We start from the raw sequence: 6,000 nt of genomic DNA, 5'->3' as shown, positions 1-6,000 counted from the left end.
TCCTTATCATGGGGAACTTTAACTATTGCGACATCGACTGGAGAAACGAGTTCACGCCAAATGACTTGAATAACCCTGCTACTCTTTTTGTAGAAACTCAAGAGATAATTTTCTGTTCCAACATGTTAAAGACCTGACACATTACAGAGGAGAGCAAACACCCAAGCCACTCGACCTCATCATAGCAAACGAAGAGGGTATGGTGGCCAAACTGGAACATCTAGCCCCAGTTGGCACCAGTCACCATGTAGTGTTGTCATTCAGATTTAACTGTTACCTAGTTCATGATAAAGCCAGGCCAAGGTGCAAATATTACAAGGGAAATTACGACGGGATGAGGTGTATCCACTGGCCTGACTCACTAAGGCACAAGAACGCAGACACTATGCTGAATACCATAACTAGTAAAGTGACCCATTTGATCGATAACTATATATCCAAAACCAAACCCAGTGCCTCTAGGAATACGAGGGAATCCTGTGGGGTTTTGAGGTATTGGTTCACACTCAGGATGGGTTGGAGAAAGGAAACTTACAATGTGCTCTCTTTATACATATTGCTTGGATGTACAATACAGCTTGGTGCTGGGAAGTGGCAGCGTGGTTACAAGCGTGGAGTAGAGAGAGCTGGTTGGTGAGGGTGCTCAGAGGAGGACACGCAGCTTGTGGGGCGCCATAGTCGCCAGCAAGAGCGAAAGCCACCAGGCAGGAGCAGAGGAGGTGTTGCTTGCTAGTGGCTGTAGGTAGAAGGGGTAGGTCACGGCAGGGTGAGGTCTTCTATAGCGGGGGTAAGCGTGGCTTGATAGTTGACCTCTGCCTTGTTAGGTGGTGCTGGTTGCCGACCTAGACCACGAGGCGTAAGCTAGGGAATTCGAAGAGGGTCGGCTAGTCAGCGACAAACGGCAGTTGAAGTTGTAGAGGAGATATCCACTACAATCCCTACACATGAACCATATGCCGGTCAACAAAGTTACGAAAAAACCCCTGAAATTCAAGGCGTGGTTTAGGTCAAACAAAGAGCAGGACAGGAGTATGTAGTATATCAAATAATCAGTACATGCAATATTACGTTCATCAGAAAAGTAATTCAGTTAAGAGTACTAAAGACAAATAACCGAGGCACGCGTTTTTTAATGTACTGTAAACCGGTAGTACTAGTATACTTTCCATTTCAAAGGTTTATTTTGTAGTATCGTACCTCCTGTCAGGATTTCACTTCATTGGTACAGTGGGGTATGCTATAACGAACGGATCCTACTACGAATATTCCTATAACGAACGGTTTTACCTATAAAATTGAGAATGCTATAACGAACGAAACTCCTACAACGAACATTATTTATTTATTTATTTGTTTTATTTATTTTTTTTTTTTTTACTAATTTATTGTTTTTTTATTACAAGTATTAATGATACTCATTATTTCAGGGGTTTAGATGCATATTTATGCACTTTTTTACAATTTTTACAATTTTATATTATATTTTTCAGTGTTAAGTGGTTGTATTTGGGGGCCTGGAACGGATTAATCCTATAATGAACGAATGCTATAACAAACAAGGTTCTAGAACCAATTAGATTCCTTATAGCATACCCCACTGTATAAGATCGGATATTTCAGCACCATAATGTTGCACGTTCTGCATCATTTTATGTCCGAGAAAAAAAAAATTGCACTCCTGCTTGGTAATATACGTGTGTAATGACATTGGGCCTGGCGGTTGGTGAATCTTTTATTTAAATAACACAAGCCGAGAAATAAAAAATATTGATGTGCTGGAAGGTTATGTGGCCACGGTGGTACCTGGAAAGTAACTAACCTCTTTGGAAAAAAATCCACTTCTTGGGGGAAACAGATACTTTGGCCCTCTCTACCACATGGGTGGGGTAACCCCCCTGGATCCGCCTCTGATGTTGGTCAAGATAAGATTACGTGACAATAGCAATATACTGTAATGATAAGCATCTACTAAAATGTAAGCTTCCAAACTAACAATCATGCTTCACTATGTTCTCAGCATGTGGTCTCACTTGAACATTTTGCTTATATTCTCCATGTATTTTTTCATTCGAATTTATTTAAAAGTTTGTTAACGTATCTACTTTAAAAAAATGAATTTAGACAAATGGCAGGAAATTCACAAGTATTCCGTATATGTAATACCAAATCAGGTAAGCAAGGCAACCAATGTTAGGAAAGTTGCTAACAGCGCGTAACAACGGCTAACAGATCGATAAGATAAAGTAAAGTAAAATATAATCATCTAGATACATACAGTACAGTCACCCCCTTCGGAATATAGGTCATTATGACCAGCTTTTGGGAAGCTTTAGATCTCAAGTTCAAAACCTGTTTACGATCATCCTCCCATGGATCTCCAACTGAAGTCTACACAATGCAGTATATGGGGCTCTCATTGATCCTTTGAAGATGATCACTGTCCAAGATCAAGTTTCTGGGCATATCGTCTGCACTTCCATGCCCAGTATTATTATAGCAATTCAACAACTCCAAGCCTCAGTTCAGAATGTCATTGTAGTCCTAGCTTTCGGCTTTCCAATAAAATAGGCATTAGTCTAAGTCCCCTTTTGCAAATTCCTGTTAAGCAGGGGCAGATCCAGGAATATCAAAAGGGGGCCCCAAGGAGTTGTGGGTGGGGGAACATGGCGAGCATAGTGAGCCCACTCAGCTGAAGGGTGGTGGGGGGAGGCGCTGAAAGCCCCCTCTAGAATTATTATTATTTTTTTTTTTAGATCTGACCAACATCATGGACATTTTTAGGCTATTTTGAAGCCATGTGCACTTGATATTAGGAGATATTGAGGTAAATAGTAATTACTTTTTACTATACAAAAACGCCTGAGTACAATACTGCATTAAAGAAAAGGTACTGGAATTTTCTGACGAAAACGGCGTCTGGACCCCCTGGATCCCAGCTATTAAGAGTTCTACCTGGCAAATACTTTACCTTTTTACTTTTATCCTCTTCGCCGCTGATCGGCTCGTTAGCCGCTAGGGCGGTCGGTCACGTCTCTGTTATGCACTGTTGGCACGTACTGGGCATACACTGCCTCATGAATATATCGGAACCTGCTACAGTGTGGGTCAAGTCTGGCCTTGAATGAGCTCACGCTCGGTGCCTTCACAACACACACTGGCAGATTGTTCCACGTGTTCACAATTCTCACTCCGAAAAAGTTTGCCCTCACAGTTTTCTGGACTTGTGGCTTCTTCAACATTGAGCTGTGACTCGTTGTGGGGCGGACGTCCGCCAGCTCCAGGTATGTACCAAGTAGTGCCCCCTGAGATGTTTATACACTTCCATTAGATAGCCCCTCGCCCGTCTGATGTATAAGCTAGGGGGTAGTTGCAGGCGTTCTAATCTCTTTGGGTAACTGCGATTCCATAGAGCAGGCACCAGTCTGGTGGCCTTCCTTTGGACATTTTCAATTAATTGACAGTCTCTCGCATACCTCGGGGACCAGACAGGGTGACAGTACTCCAGATGGGGAAGCACCTCACTCTTAAAGATCGTAACGAGCGACGGATCATCCAGATATCGAAACGACCTTCTTATAAGACCTACTGGTTTTGTTGCCTGATTTACCTTCTGCTCACAATGGCCTGAGAACTGAAGTTCATTGTTCGACATACACACCCAGGTCCTTTTCACATTCGGTTTCAATACACTGCCCTATCGTACCCTGCTTGTCACAGGACACATGGCGATTCCATACCATTTATCACCAAACACTGTTTGCGGTCATGCAAAAAGTCTCAGAGCCACGCTAGGACACTTCCAGCTTCATTCTCAGCCTTTCATTGGGTACTCTGTCGAAAGCCTTGGCAAAATCTACGTATATATTGTCGATATTTCCACCCTGTTCTAGAATTTGAGTATAAATATCCAGTACTTTGAGAAATTGTGTTAAGCAGGATCATCCCTGCATAAAACTGTGTTGGTAATCCTTTAAAAGGCAGTTTCGTAGTAGATGCTCCATTATGGCATCTCTTACGATGCTCTCTAGTACTTTGCACACTATGCTGGTCAGGCTCACTGGTCTATAATTATTTGTGGAGTGGCGATCGCCCTTCTTGAATATAGGACTCGCATAAGTAATTTTCCAGTCATCGGGGACCTTTTGCTCATCCAGGCCTTTGCAGAACATAACTCCAAGGCCTGTCCCAGGGTATAGCACTGGCGCCTCTAACAACTAGCGTTGTGGTCGGTTACACTCTGACCCGAGGTGGGTCTCGGGTCCTCGGCCCACGAGGTAGAGTGGAGCTAATAAATCATGCCGAATCAGCACCATCACTCCTATATTGACCACTGCTGGGTATCCACCGGCTCCGAGCGACCGGTGGGTTTCAATTAAGCCCACCCTCGATCTGGGAAGGAAGGTGAAAGATGATACGGGAGGTTTTTTTGGGGGGAAGCATGGTGGGTCACAAACAAATCTTCAGTCTCGCCACGTCAGATAATTTACGTTATATTACTTCCTGCACTAGGTGAATGACAATTCCACTGTTAAGCATGAACACTGATGAACACTGATATTCACTACAATAGACTGAATCAAACTGAATGCTTATAAACACAGAACATACCTGGGAACGAAGGTGAAAGATGATACGGGAGGTTGTGTTCTGACCTCACGAGGGGAAAGGTCACGGCAGAGTTAGCTCCCGAGGGGTAATTATCAGATATGGCCAGTGCTATGTGCGGTCTTGGGTATGTGAGTTTGTTGACCAAACTGGAGTGGTCCATGGAACAATTGGCGAGGGCCAAGGAAGAAATTGAGAGGACCACGCTGGAGAACCTGAAATTAAAGGAAGAGCTGGCGAAATTAAAATGGGAGCCAGTGTCTGACGAAAACTCAAGTGAGTGGAAGGTGGTGAGTAGTGGGAAGACGAAGCTGGTGGTGAAGAAGTACACCAAGGATACGACAACAACGACAACAACAGCTAAGTATACCAACCCGTTCAGTCCCTTGATAGACGAATTGGACGTTAGTACAGTCAGGGACAGGGATGACAAGGAAGGTATAAAAACTTTAATTGTTGGTGACTCACAGGTAAGGTACATGGACAGGGCCTTTTGTGGTAAAAACAAAAATAGGATGAGGGTGTTTTTGCCAGGAGCTGGGGTGGGGGATATAATTGACAGGATGGACAATATCTTGTCTGGTAATGGGAACAAACCCATTATCTGCCTCAGTGCAGGAGGCAATGATATTGGCCGGTGTAGGAGCGAGGAGCTTCTTGATAAGTTCAAGGCAGCGATAGATCGTATTAGGTCTAAGGGAGGGATCCCTATCATATGCGGTGTCCTGCCTAGAAGGAGAGTTGGCAGTGAATGGTTGTCAAGGGCAGTTGGTGTCAACGACCGTCTTGGCAGATATTGCAAGTCTATATCAGTCCCATTCATTGACAACTTCTATGGCAGAAGGGACCTTTATGCTAGGGATGGGGTGCACCTGTCTAGGGATGGAGTAGCAACCCTGGCTGGAGCTCTAGAGGGGGCAGTTCAAAAGATATCGAAGTCTTTAAACTGCTAGGGGAACATATGAGCACGGGGGTGGAGGAGACTGCAGTTGGAGCGGGTAAACAAAGTGAAAGATTACAGGGAAATAGTGTTAGGAATGATGACAAAACTAAATTAGACAGGGAGTTTAAAACTTAACACGGTAAAGGGAGGACTCAGAACACGACTAACTTAAATGTATACTACGCGAACAGTAGAAGTATGAGAAACAAAATGGATGATATTAGGGCCTTGGTATGTACCGAAAAAATTGATATAATAGCATTCACTGAAACATGGATCAACCTAGACACACGTGAGTTACCAGTCGAATACCAAATTGCGGGTTACAAACTGTTCCATACCAATAGGCAGACCAGGAAAGAAGGCGGAGTAGCAATCTATGTTAGGGATAATCTGAAGTGTGAAATAAATAAGGAAATAAAAACTGAGCGGAATACAGAAACAATTTGGAT

Source organism: Homarus americanus, unplaced genomic scaffold (assembly GCF_018991925.1).
Source record: "Homarus americanus isolate GMGI-L3 unplaced genomic scaffold, GMGI_Hamer_2.0 scaffold46197, whole genome shotgun sequence".
Lineage (NCBI taxonomy): Eukaryota > Metazoa > Arthropoda > Malacostraca > Decapoda > Nephropidae > Homarus > Homarus americanus.
This window is presented reverse-complemented; position numbering follows the sequence as displayed.